Raw genomic sequence first — 14534 nt, 5'->3', positions numbered from 1 at the left:
GGGGGGGGGGGGGGGGGGAGTAGTGAGAAAGCTTCACATACTCTTCGGTAACTTTTGAAAGGAGCACTTCTGAGCTCTACATCATAGGACTTTTAATTTGTATTCCACATTTCTCCCACAAATATGAACCTGTACATTACATTTGGTTATAAACATTGAAAAGACTTGAGTTTTTATTTTCAATATCTGTGTTAATCAGATGGGAATGAAAGTCAGAAATTTCAAGCTGGCAAATAAGCTAGGAAGGACGAAGTGGAGAGCCTAGAAATCAATGTGTTTACACAGCTGGCTGGTCAAATCTCAATAAGGCAACTCCAAGAGATCACTCCCTGCCTCCTTTCTCTCTCCTATTCCTAGCAGGCTCTAAGTTCAGGTTTCCTTTCATTTTCATTACGAATTCTTCTTTTACACATGGGTCGTTCAGATGTGTTTTTTAATTCTCATCTGGAGTTGTTCTACTTATCTTTTAATGATTGGCTTCCAACTTAATTTCCTTCATTCATCCCATCAAAAAAACCTACTATGGACCAGATATTATTCTACATATTAGACAGACAGTTGTGGGCAAACATCTCCATGACATCTTATTATCTTGAATCGTATGAGAATGATACTTTTATAGGTCAAAAATGGTCATGTATCAACAGTCTCACGTGGTTAAGCCTACACTGGGGAGACAGAAAATAAAGATAACTGGTAAGAACTTTGACAGTACATTAGAACCTATTCTGAGTTTACAGCCCTCAACAACTGGCCTCTTACTAGATTCCTATCCCAGCCTTGAAAACTGAAGCTCAAGGTCCCCAGGAGTCAGCAAAGGGCCTCAGGGAAAAAAAGCTACATTCAATGATTTCCCCGCCCTCTAGCTCCTGCTTTCACTGGGTTTTTGGCCTATGATGAATCCTAACATTCTTACTGGCTCAATGATGGGTTATCATTCTTTATTCAAGAGTGTTAGTTACTTCTAATAACGAAGTTTGACAGAAGACTGGTTTATTTTATACTATCTGAAATAAAGTTAGGTCACTGGCGAGTACTGTGAGCATTTTCATTATCCTATTACCCTCAGTATAATCATAGCCCATAAGCTGGAATTTGCTCAGTTCTGATGCTTATGGCTTTTAGTCGGGTTTTCCTTCCAACAGAATTATGAAATAAAGTTCTGACATTTTAGGTGCTTCTATGGCCCACTGATGCATAAACATCTACGAACCTTCTGAGATTTACTACACTCATATTCTCCCTGAGGGAAACTGTGCCTGGTTCCAAGAGGCCTCCTGAAACGGGAGGAGAATATGGCTTCACAGAATCGACAGATACTTAGAGCCTCATGCAGGACTGAAACCGTGGGGAAAGCCCTGAAGCTGGGGAGAAGTAACTGCCATTTATTAACTGTATAAGCTTTGATACATTATTATCTACCTAAGCCTCAGTTTCTCGCACATAAAATGAGGCTCTACCCTACAGATCGTTAAATGAGAGAACATGAAAGTGCAGGTAAACGTGCTTTGTAAACTACAATATACAGAAGGGCGATTTTCAAAATGGGGAAACAAAAATTTTAAAAAGAACACCTGATTCATCCCAGGAATTAAAGGCAGAGCCCCCAGATGACTAAATAGAGAATTTTAGACAGCTGGGGATCAGTACACTTCAGCATGAATTCATGAAGAACAGCACAGAACCTATATTTATACACTGTTCGTGTTTTAGGGTTTACAATGCACCGTGGCAAAGTGGGAACATGCTAAATGGAAAGAGCACTGGTTTGCTAACAAAACATCTGGAGTTCACATCCTGGCTCCACCACCTCCTAACACTGTGAGCCTGGGCAAGTTAAAGGACTTGTCAGAACCTTTGCTCCTCCTGTATTATTAACAGGTGATAAAAGTGCATGTGGATTAAACACACTCAAATTTATAAAGTGTCTGCAGTACAGTAGTAAATTCCTTATGCCGTTGTATACATCATCAGAGTCAACCCTCATATCAACCTCATGAGTTGTATTTTTGCTGTTTTCATCTTAAAAATGAAGAAACTGACCTGTCCAAGTAAAGACACAGACAGAAGCAGCAAAACTATGGTTTTCAACATGGACTCAGGCATTTATTTCCACTGCACTAGTGTTGCCTCCACTGTAGCAGATAAGGGCTGTAAAAGCAGTAGGGGTGGGAGGTGGTAATTTTAAATACAGTAAACAGACATCACTCTCCTGGAGCAGCTGGAAACACATAGGTTGCACGGAAGTGCTATCCGAATACTTAGAAGATTGAGCCCCTGGCCACAAAGGTACAGACTAATGACCTGAAGTCATCCTAGAGGTGGGATTTACTTCTTACTCCTGGCACACAAAGTATCTCGGGTTGTTGCTACTGATACATTCAACTCACCAGGTTCAAACAGTGTGATACCAGCAATGTAATAAACCAGCATAATCTGCCTGAAAACTAGATTATGACATATGGCTGGAGAGTTGAGGCAGTGCCATGAAGGTATATTGTTGGTCCCACCAGATGCCAAACAACTTTTGACGATCTTTAGTAACAAAGGTAGAGAGAAAAGGGCATTTGCCAGATCCAGGTGCCCAGGAATGCACTGATTTGCTCTAGGAATGAAACCACCTCTGGAACGGCAGCTGCAATTGAAGTCACTACCCAACTGAGTTCATGATAATCCACTGTCATTCTCCAAGATCCATCTGTCTTGTGTACAAGCCAAAGAGACAAACTGAATGAAGATTTGGTAGGAAATACGACGCTTGCACCTTTCAGGTCTTTAATAATAGCACTAATCTCTGAAATCCCTCCAGAGATACATGGTGCTCTTTCTCTCTTAGCCAGAGCTTATACGTCCTGGAATAAAGGGTTCTGAAAACAAGAGTGGCTCCTCTCATTGATTCCCACAGCGATCCACAAGAGAAGGTCTTGCTTTCCTACCACTTTGAACTTTTCTGGTTTACAAGACCTAGTTCCCAAGGAAGCAAGCCCCCGGCAGGGGGCATAACAATGCTATACTGAAACTGGTAGTTGAGACATCCACCAACCGCTCTGAGCTCCTCCGGGTGGTAATTCAACAGGCAAAGAAGGCAATTACTGTCTGGGATACTGATGTTTCAAGAGGATACAGTAGCAGTTGCTACTTCATATGGGAGGTAAGGGAGAGTTCAGCTGGAGTTTATGAGTCCCTGGGGCTGCTCTTAGTACTGCAGGTCTTACAATGAAAGTCAATGGAAATTTTCAACAACCCTATACAGGCAGGAATTTTAACGCCCTAAAACCTTCAGGCATAAAGGTTTGGGTCTCCCTACCTGGCAAGGGACCAACACCAGCAGAGGTATTTTGTAGAGGCTAAAGGAAATACGAAATAGAGAACATGTGGTAGAAAGAGGTAGTTAACGCCCGGTGTAACCGCACGGCCAACTGCAGAAACAAGAACTATAATAACTTTTAGTACTTTTCCTTATTTTAATATACGCTTCAGTACATCTTAACTATTTTGTTTTCTCTTCACATCTCCCATTCCCCTATGATCTAACAGAAGATATGGTAATGGTAATTAAGTTTGTATCGGTACCCAGCTTACAAGATACCAAAGGAAGAATGTGATTCTGCAAGAAGAGGAATACACATTAGCCAAAGATGAATTAAAAGAATTTGTATCCACTTTTGAAGGAGATCGTGTATTTTCAGTTGTACAAGGAAGGGATTGCTGCATTATGTTAGGCTGAAACATGGTTTTTCAGTTGTATTCACTTGGAAGATGAGTGGAGTTAAAATATGACTATATGGATAGCACACAGAGATGGTGTCTCAGTTTAGCTAAGCTGAAGCTATGTTTCCCAGAATTCCCTTTCCTGCATAGTTTCAGGTTAGTATAGACTAAAGGAGAAATCTGCACAAGATCTGGAAGGCAGAATGAAGCAGCAGACAGAAGGTCAGTGCTGGGCAGCTGTTGTAGCCCACGTGCATTTTGCTGCTCTGCTGGCTCATGAGGCTGGCATAGGGGCAGCGGCCAGGCTCCCAGCAACTCCGGATCCCACTATATCCCCTCCTTTAGTTTCTGACTCTTGGGCCAGGTGTATGCTTATCTCTGTGAAGAAGGAGCCAGCTTCTCCTGTAAGTCACCTGCATCACCAAAGATGAGGTCCTAGAGGTAAGGAGGGACTGATGTGTGTCCTAGCCCATGCTGTGGGCTCCAGCACACCCCCATGGGTTCTATTTTGTCCTTGCTCTCCTCTATTTCACACCCACCTTTCTTCCCAACCGACTATCCTGCTATTTCAGGCCCTACCAATATACACAGAAGTAATACACACTGTTTAAGCAGCTCCCACAATTGCACAGTTCAAATCTCTACAACGAATCCCTTGTTGTATGATTTTATATTATATAAACCACTCCTAGTGGTTCTGCTTCTCTGATATACCCTAACTGAAGGGTACAGAGATGGAAGCGGCAGAGCTAGAGCTCATACCTAACTCATTTCTAATGCTGATTGAGAGTGCCTTGTACGAAATTGCTGCCTCCACTGTAACAACTCAGGACCATATACCGAGAGGGTGTTGGTGGTTCAAAATGGCATATTGGCCACTACTGCCCCTCTTGGGGAAATGGAGACATACAGGCTGCTTGAAGAGCTTTAAGATATTAAGATGACTGAATGCCTGGCCCAAAAGGTGCAGATTAATGAACTGGTGTCAGCCTGCAGGGAAGGTCTCTGGGAGCAGGTTCCATCCCAGGTGCTTCCTTCAACTTTGGCCCATTCAGCACTTTTAGCTGCAAATTGCATAATAAAGACAGAATGTGTGTTGATCAAATTTTCAGATGACACAAGGCTCGGCCGGCTAGCAAATATGCTGAGTGATAGAATCAAGAATCCAAAAGGTTTGACAGGATGAATAATGAGTCACAGCTAACAAGATGAAATTCAACAGAATGGATATCAAGTTCTACCCTCCACAGCCCTGTCCTAGATAATGGTGGTACTGACACCCTTCCTACACTGGAGACTGGCGTTGGGGTATTGATTGAGCTCAGTGTGGGCAGAAACACATGATACTGATGAGAGGTCAGCTTCAAGGGAATGCCCCTGGGTTCAAAAATCATCTCTGCAAATAGAGACTTAGAGAAACCTGGCTTAATAGCAGCCTTTGTGAAAAAGCCATTGAGCTCATTACCAATCAACACTGTGACTACGTTAAAGAAGTCATTAGTACTTGGGCATCATTATTCAAGGTGTGGTGTTCCAGTACAGGTTGAAGGTAATCTTAGAACGTTGCTCTGCTCAAAACCACACAGCTGAGGTTTAGGGTACAACCCTGAAGGGCATACTTTAGTTACAAACTAGCGTTTGACTAATGTGGGGAGGATATATAATTAAGTCATATGAAGAACGTATCAAAGAGAGTGATCCTGAGAGTTGGTTCCAAATATGTTTTCACATAAGCAAAAAATAGAATTTTATTCGTACTTCTAGAAGACAGATGGGCAGAAACTACAGAAAGGAACACTTTGATCACGAAAAAGAATACAGTGGTTAAGTTGGGCTCTGGAGCCAAACTACTTGGGTTAGAGCTCATGATTCACTGTCCAGCCATGTGACTTGAGCAAGTTACTCATTTTCTCTAGCCTCAGCTTTCTCATTTAGAAAATGGGAAATATAAGACTATCCCCCTCATACATGTGTTGTGGAGATTAAGGTGAACAAAAACAAATAGTATCTTCCTCACCTGGCTGTTGTAACTCTGAAATGAGGCAACACACACTTGTAAGGCATTTAGAAGAGGTCACGTGGTCAGAGGTCAATAAATATCCCCTAGTCTTTTTATTATAAGGAAGCACATTCTGATGCTTAGCACTATTTCCAAATAGAATACCCTGCAGTGAGTAAGAAGCACCTTGTGTCTGAATGTGTTTATGTTGTCTTTTGATCAGGAATCTCTTAGAGTGGTGTTTCTCACACCTCAATGTACATGTGAATCACCTTTGCATCTTATTAAAACGTGTGTTCTAACTCAGCAGGTCTGGTGTGGGGCCTGAGAGTCTGCATTTCTAACAAGCTCCCAGATAGCGCTGAGGCTGCTGGTCTAGTTACCACATTCTGAGAAGCAAGATTGGAGGAAAAACTCCTCCACTGGGTGAGAAGAAAAGGAATAAGGTCCCTACCATTCTAAAGCATTTATATTTTATAATGTTTTAAATATGAGAATATTAAATATCTTGAAGCCACACTGTAACTGAGTAATCTAGAGCAAGTGACCTAACCCTGTATCTTGCTTTGATTTATTCTGCAAAGCACTTTTAAGAAATGAGTACTTTTTACAGCAAAAGCCGAAGTCCTCAGATGGAAGCTGATCTACTTCTGCAGAGGGTTTCATTTCCTAATTGGCTAAACATCTGTTCCAGTTCTAAGCACAGATTTATCTTTATCAAATACTGATTGGTCTCTGGCTCCTGCCGGCTGCTGTGTCCTGGTGTGATGGAGAACAAAGCAGGGCAGCTGTGGGATGTCAGGAAGCCTCAGGAGGAAGGCAAAGAAGGGCCAGGGAAGCATAAAAGAGAGAGACTCACAAGTTACTGGCAGGAAAAAGCAACAGCAAACTCTGCTGGCTTCAAGGCTGAATGGAACCAGATCTGGTGCTAGGAAGATCCTTAAAGATCATCTGATCCATTCTCTGCAGTTTTCAGATAGTGAAACAAAATTCCTGTGAGAAGTTATGACTTTCCAGAAGTAACACATGGTTGTAGCTCCAGAACTGGAAACCAGGCCATGCAGCTCCTGGTCCAGTGCTCACCCCACTGGCCCATGACTGCCTCCCATCTCCTCCTGAGGACTCTTGCACCAGCAATGCTGCTTTGTCTCCCCATGCTTTCTCTTCATGCTTCAATTGCCCTCCAGGGTAAGGAGGGTTGAGGAAGATTCTGGGGAGACTGTTAGAGAGCAGAGAACTACTGGTTTATTTAGGTTAATTTCTCAAGATGAAACTGCTCCAAAAGATCTGAAAAGTATTTCCATATCATTCACATTGCTCTCTGTCTCTGTTGTATGAATACATTAGATAGCAAAGAGGCTATGACTTTCAGGAAGTAACACATGCAGGTAGCATCAGAACTGGGAACCAGGCCAACCAGCTGGCCTTGATGCCTTTTCAAGAGCCAAGAGGCCAGAGTTCAGCCCTTGTTCTCACTATTTCTCCCCTGTAGGCCCCTGGGTTCAATCCTACCTCCTCTTCCATTCGTGAGCTGTCCTCACTGCAATAAAAGTAAAAATTTAAAGGGCGCATATACCCACTTTCCTTTTTGTGAAGATCAGGTCAGGGAAGGGGCCATGAATGACCCGGAAGCTCTGGCCAGGGAAGCAGGGAACCTGGAAAGCCACAGGGAATTACTTCAGACCTGGAAACCCTCTTTTCTTCCAATCCCATATCTTCATATTGGTTGAGAGCTTCAGACATTCTCGGGAGAGGACTAAAAGTCATTAATTCATACTAACATGAACTGACTAGCATCAAGACTTCTCCTGAGAGGCTGGGTTATACAGCAGTCTCCACTTAGCTGCTAAGCCACCTCTCCTACATGGGGGAGGGTGTCTGTTTTGGTTTTCTACAATTCCCTGATAACCTAGGAGTGTATTAAGTTTCTCCACTTTTTTTTTTAACATCTTTATTGGAGTATAATTGCTTTACAATGGTATGTTAGTTTCTGCTTTATAACCAAGTGAATCAGCTATACATATAGTTTCTCCACTCTTGACCTACATCCTGCACAGCAGTTTAGGAAAGAAGTGTCATCTCCACCCTCTACAATGAGCCTCCATTTCCCTCTTTTATCAATTTGCTGAAATCAAAAGTAACAGAATTGGGAAGTCCCTGGCAGTCCAGTGGTTAGGACTCGGTGCTCTCACTGCTGGGGCCCCAGGTTTGATCCTTGGTCAGGGAACTAAGATCCCACGTGCCACGTGGCGCAGCCAAAAAGAAAAAAAAAGAAAAGTAACAGAATTAACTGCCCATCACTTAAACAAGAGAAGATGCATTCTTTTTTATATAAATATATTTGTAGCAACAGAAATATTATACACATTGGTGAAAGGAAGGCCCCAACAAGTGGTGTTCTAGAGAGACCCCCGGGATCGGGCATTTATATTCCAGCGCTACACAGCACTGATGGTCCAGCCTCTAGAGTACAGCCAAAATCAGGAATCCAGAGGCCGCTACTCAATGGTGAGGTGCCATACGGTTCTCTGTATTTACCTATTTGCATAATTTTTCACTGTTTCTATAGAATTGAAGGGCTGCCACTCATTTATAAGTCTACCCAGGTCTCTGATACACGTGGGTGGGCAGTGAAGACAGCTATAGGCAGCAGGAACAGTATGATGAGCATCCAACTGTCCCACTGATTATCACCTAGGAGGCAACTGAAAACCAGAAAGGGTCTAGGGGAACCACACATTGCTCTTCTCTGCCTTTTGCCAAGTTGTCTCTCCAACATTACTTTAGATTGAAAATCATTTCCATGTTTAGACCAATGCAGAGAAGAAGTGATAAGAGTAAACATTTTACCCTACACGTTTTTAATGGCAAATGTGTTAAGCACTGGAAACAGATAGTGTTGACTATACCGACGAAACCTAATAAATTCTGTTGCCAACCTGCAGTTCTGTGTTTGTCAGCCCATCTTTGGCTTCAGTGTTCACAATGGTAGGCAAAAATAACAGGGCCAGTGTCAGAACAAGTCCCTACAGAGGGAGCCACGTATTTTGAGTTTAAAAAGTACAGGTTTCAGGGCTTCCCTGGTGGCGCAGTGGTTGCAAGTCCGCCTGCCGATGCAGGGGACACGGGTTCGTGCCCCGGTCTGGGAAGATCCCACATGCCGCGGAGCGGCTGGGCCCGTGAGCCATGGCCGCTGAGCCTGTGCGTCCGGAGCCTGTGCTCCGCAACGGTGGAGGCCACAACAGTGAGAGGCCCGCGTACCGCACAAAAAAAAAAAAAAAAAAAAAAAAAGTACAGGTTTCAACACTCCAACTGCCCTCAGTATTTAGGATTCCCTTATGGGTATTTTTCATGGAAGCCTTGGTACCTTCCTTCTCTGCTCAGGCTAGGCCAAGTCCTAGAGAGTGACAGCAGGAAGGAAGATTGTACAGAATGATCTATGTGAAGTGGTCACTATCATTTTGCTGTTAGCTGCTAAGTTAGAACTAAGAGCCCTCTTATCCATATTTGCATGCAATTTTCTGAGTTTGCTTTAATGGATATGGCATTTCATTAATTCTGATTCATTGCGTATTCAAGCCAAAACACATGCAGTTTAGTTCCATTTTCTGACAGAAAATAGAAGCTGAAAAATTCCAAGTCAGAGTAATAACTGAAGGTGTGTAATTACTCATTACCCAATCAGCTACCAGGTTCAGGGGGCAAGAATGGTTTGGAGATAAATTGCAACTTTTGTGAGTGAATCTGACAGGCTGGGTTAGTAGGTGTGTTTCTTTTGATTAATGACACAAGGAAGAAAGGTTTAGAAAAGGTGTTTCTACTAATTCTGCTACTTCTAGGCTGACCCTTCAAATGTTTCTACCAGTTACTAAGAAAAACATAAATTATAGTGAGCAAAGTGTGAATTTTGTAAAAACATACAAAAATGTTACATCCATAACTTCTCTGCTCCAATTAAAAAGAAACGCAGGGTAAGTCCTAGGATATGTCAGAATGGGTCATTGGCTACAGATCTCAACCTTCTCAGAAAATGCACCTATCAAGATAAAGAAAAAACAAACACAGTTGGAGCTATTCATCATGATCAGTTAACATAAGAGTTTGAACACAGCACAGTCACTACATGGGTTCTGATGTCCTTCAGTATTTTTCCAACAGATTAGATTTCTGGGAATACAGCAGGCATTTGCCTGGTTACTCATGAAATGGGCCCCAGAAAAACAGCTAAAGAGCAGAATCTGATGGTATCCAGTGAATCGACACAAGGAAGGGCAGATATATAGAAGTCTTCTGATATTGGGATTGTTTGTTTGTTCGGGAAGATTTCCCAAAGAGCATGAGGCTCGCGTGGGGCTTTGTGGATGAGCTGACATGGGTTCCCGAGAGAGAACAGTTTGAGCGGTACAGTGGCAGAAATTATCTTAATTTGGGGGAGAGGACTTAACAACAGTAAAGTTGACAGTAAGGGATTCTTATTCATAAAGATCAGATAGGGTTCCCTTGGGGGTGGCAGGAGGAATGGAAGGAGATTCTGAATGTGAAGACCATTAGTTTGATACAAAGTCACACAATTGTTGACTCCAGGTACTGATGCCCTGCATGACTTCAGAAACACTGGCCCTGAGCACTCTCCATGTAGGATTGGAGTGGAGGGAGAATGTGTTTGTGATAGCTGAGAGATAATGAGAGCCTGAACTAGAGGGGTGGCAAAGGCAAAAGAGAAACGGAAGCAAGAAATGATAAAAAGGAAACTTGTCAGGATTTGAGGACTGGGTAGGTATTTGAGGTGAGGAAGGGAGCTGGGACAGACGGCTCCGAGTTTTTCAGCCTCACTGGGAAGTCAGGAAAGAGAACCGCTTTAAAGTAAGATAATGAATTCTTCACAGACAGATGTGACATAGAGGATGGAAAGTACGTGGCAGATGTGCAAGCAGAAATCTGAAGCAGGAAGCTGTTGATGTGAGACTGAAGCAAGTGAGCACCCAGGTCTAGGTCTGGGGTGTTGATGCTGATTAGCTCAGTGAGGTTAAAGTTGAGTCCAGCACTAAGTATACTTCCCCCAATTCTACTACTGAAGTGAATCCTACATGTATTCTGCATGGGTGGGAGCTCCTTCCCCAACCCTCCCTTACTGTACAATCCTCACTCTGACCAAACACAGGACTGGCAACCAGGAAGAATGTCAGCAGCTGTCCACAGAGGATGAGAAGAGCTACCTGTGGAGGGAAAGTGTCTCAGTCCATTCATGTCACTATAACAAAGATACTATGAACTGGGTGCCTTACAAACATTTATTTCTCACACTTCTGGGGGCTGGGAGGACTGAAATCATGGTGCCAGCATTTTCGGTGTCTGATGAGAGCCTGCTTCTTCACTGCTAGCTGTCATCTCACTGTAACCTCACAAGGCAAAAGGCAGAAGGGACTCTGGGCCTCTCTTATGATGGCACTAATCCCATTCATGAGGGCTCAGATCCTCCAGACTTAATCACCTCCCAAAGGCCCCACCTCCTAACATCATCACCTTGGGGGGATAGGTTTCAACATATAAATTTGGGGGGAATACCAACATCCAGGTTATGGCAGAGAAAGTCCTGTTAATATTCTATTGTAAAAGCCCAGCAGATGGCCTGCTAAGGCAGAGCTGGGCTTAGGAGTCACTACAGTTGATTGCGATAAACCTAATCATGGAACTTGAGAGTCAAGGACCCTGGGAGAGCATTCAATAGGCGATTTTAAACCTTTTTAGCCATAGAAACCTTTTTAAAAATGAAAACTTATGTGAAAATATAAACAGCTAAGCTGCTCCCGTTGGGGGCCCAGTAGACACCTCCAGGAAGTACTGTCTGCTAAGTGGGGGCTGTGACATAGGGCTGCAGACCCCCAAACCAGAACTACTAAACCGCTCCAAGGAGAGGAGGAGGGGGCCCCAACCCTACTCTGCATTACATCATCCCAAAAGAATATCGTGGAAAGCCTCCTTGGAAAATCAAATAAAAGCACATTTCAGTATCTTTAATTGACACAAACCTCAACAACAACAACCAAAAGAAAGGAAGGAAGGAAGGAAGGAAGGAAGGGAGGGAGGGAGGTTGGGAGGGAGGGAGGGATGGAGGGAGGGAAGGAAGGAAAAAAAAGAAAGAAAGAAAAAGAAAAAAGGCTCATTCTCAGAGATTAAGCAGAGGGTGGGAGGAGGGAAAGCCAGAGAGTGGGTAAGGGCAGGGGCTCTGGAGTTCAAGTCCACCTCCAGTGCCTGATCCCAGGGTGAGGCCAACAACCACAGAATCGTCAGGCTGCCCGAGGGCAGGGGCCACGCCTCCTCTTCTTCCCTGAACTCCACCAGGTTGTTCTCCTCAGCATTCTGCCTCCAAGTAGCCTTTGCACATTTAGTAGCAGATCCTTCCCTGCAGAATCCCTGCTCCAAAGCTCATCTCCACAAAGCGTTCTGCAGAGCTAGTGCTCCACAGCTCTAGCTTCACGGAGAGGTTTCCTGGGGCCTTCCCCCACTTTGAGAAGAAAGCAAGAGACTAATTTGCTGTGAACTGTCATGAGCAATAAAATGTTCATTAAGTTTAACTGTCAACACTTTAAGTCCCAATCACAGTAATGAAAGGATAAATTGAAAAATCAAGAGTTAAGTACCCTTTTAAAATTTCATATCTTCTATCTTCACCTGGCCTCTCAAACCAGACAAAATCAGATCAAACAACGCACAGACTGCCTGCCCCCGATTCCATTTGACAAAACCTTACCTATTTTTCAAGGCTCAGCTCAGAGAGCATCTCTGATCCTACTCAATTGCAAGGAATCGGCCCACTCATAGTACCGCAAAACACTTTTCTGGTATTACTGAGAATGGCACTTGTTTCTATAATATGCTTTATTTGCCCCAAATAAACTGAGTTACTTGCCAACTGGAATCACATCTTTAGCATCCCTATTATTTCAGCCGCAGAAATAGTGCCTCCTGCCCAGCAAATGCTCCAAAATGATTGTTGATGGATTGAATTAATGGTTTAAATCTTTTTGAAAAGCTAATAAAAATTCATTATGAGAGACTCAGAGATGCATTAATTTGTATAGCCTATATCTGCAATTGGATTATATATCATTCTGAAGAATTCTAATAGCACACATACATCATTTGGCTATGCAATCTCACATCAAACACTGCCCAATTATTTACATATTTCTAGCTGTGATATTTACAAACTAAAGTAGAGTACCTGGGTTAAGAGACCCCATTTTAGACTTTAAATTCTTCTTTGTCTCTGCCTAGGATAATACTCTAGTGCTTATACAGTAGGCTCCAGGGAAAATCTGTGTCTTCTGAGGAAAGAAAAGACTTGAAACAAATGTTTAAAATCTATGTTTCTAACCCAAAAGTATGCACACAATTCATCAGAAAAGAAATTCATTTCAATCATTTTTCTATGGGCGAAGTCAAGTGGGAATGGGCCCAGGAGCTGGGGTCTTAGCGTCTCAGCCAAATCAAATGGCACAAGTTATATTATTCCTGCTTTATTCTTACTGCGGTTAGAACAGTAATTGAAAGCTGTCTCTCCATAGGTTGCAAAGTCTTTATGTGTAAATGATGGCTCTGGCTTTTTCTGTCCTGAAACTACCAAGATTAATTATCTACAGTATCTAGACTGAATGATCCCCAACAAACCAGCTTATTTTTGTGCTGGCACATCTAGTTCTATAAAAATAGAGTTGTTGCATGTTATCAGAATGATAGTTCTGCTGCTTAGAAGAAAAGAAGGTGTGATGGTCTTCTGATGTGTCAACCTGGGTAGGCTAAACTACATTTCCCAGGATCCTTGGGAGTTTTTCCGAAGGAGGGTAGAAGGGAGATAGCAGTCATTTTGTAGTATACACTCATTGTTACTGATGTGTTGATCCACCTCAGTGATGTGAAGCAGCATCTAGATCAGGTACAGGCACACCTCATTTTATTGTGTTTCACTTTATTGTGCTTCACAGAGAGCAGTGCGTTTTTTACAGATTGAAGGTTTGTGGCAACCCTGCATCAAGCAAGTATATCAGCACCAATTTTTCCAATAGCATTTGCTCACTTCATGTCTCTGTGTCACGTTTTGATAATTTTCACAGTATTTTGAACTTTTTCATCATTTATATCTGTTACGATCTGTGACCAGTGATCTTTGATAGTACTATTGAAAAAAGATGATGACTCACTGAAGGCTCAAATAATGGTTAGTGTTTTCTAGCAGTAAAATATTTTTAATTAAGGTATGTGTATTTCTTTAGATGTAATGCCACTGCACACTTTATAGACTACAGTATAAACATAACTTTCATAATGCAGTAGAAAACCAAAAAATTTGTGTGACTTGCTTATTGTGATATTCGTTTTATGGTGGTCTGGAACCAAACTTGAAATATCCCCAAGGTATGCCTGTATGTATGTGTTTAGGTCCATGAAAAAGGGTTTTAGCTTCTGCAGGATACCCTCATCACAAAAGGCAGAGGCAACAAAATCAGACACAGGTTTCAGGCCATAATAGTGGGGATCTACATAGCTCACGCTTGTAGGATTTAAACTTGTGCTTATGGGATTCTAGCCTGCTGGTGATCTTCTTCCCTTCCTGTCTGCCATGTGGACTTCAAAATCCAACATTACATATGGAGACAGGCTTGCAGGGACTGGACTGTTTAACCAGTCCCCACAATTGTATAAGCCAATTCCCTGTACATGAATCCACAGACTGATGATTAGGTAGATGGGTAGGTAGATAGATAGATAGACAGATTTCTTGATGGTTCTACTGGTTTTGCTTCTTTTGTTGAACCTTGGCTGA

The sequence above is a fragment of the Lipotes vexillifer genome, unplaced genomic scaffold (assembly GCF_000442215.2).
Source record: "Lipotes vexillifer unplaced genomic scaffold, Lipotes_vexillifer_v1.1 scaffold571, whole genome shotgun sequence".
Taxonomy (NCBI): Eukaryota; Metazoa; Chordata; class Mammalia; order Artiodactyla; family Lipotidae; genus Lipotes; species Lipotes vexillifer.
Note: the sequence above shows the minus strand (reverse complement) of the source record.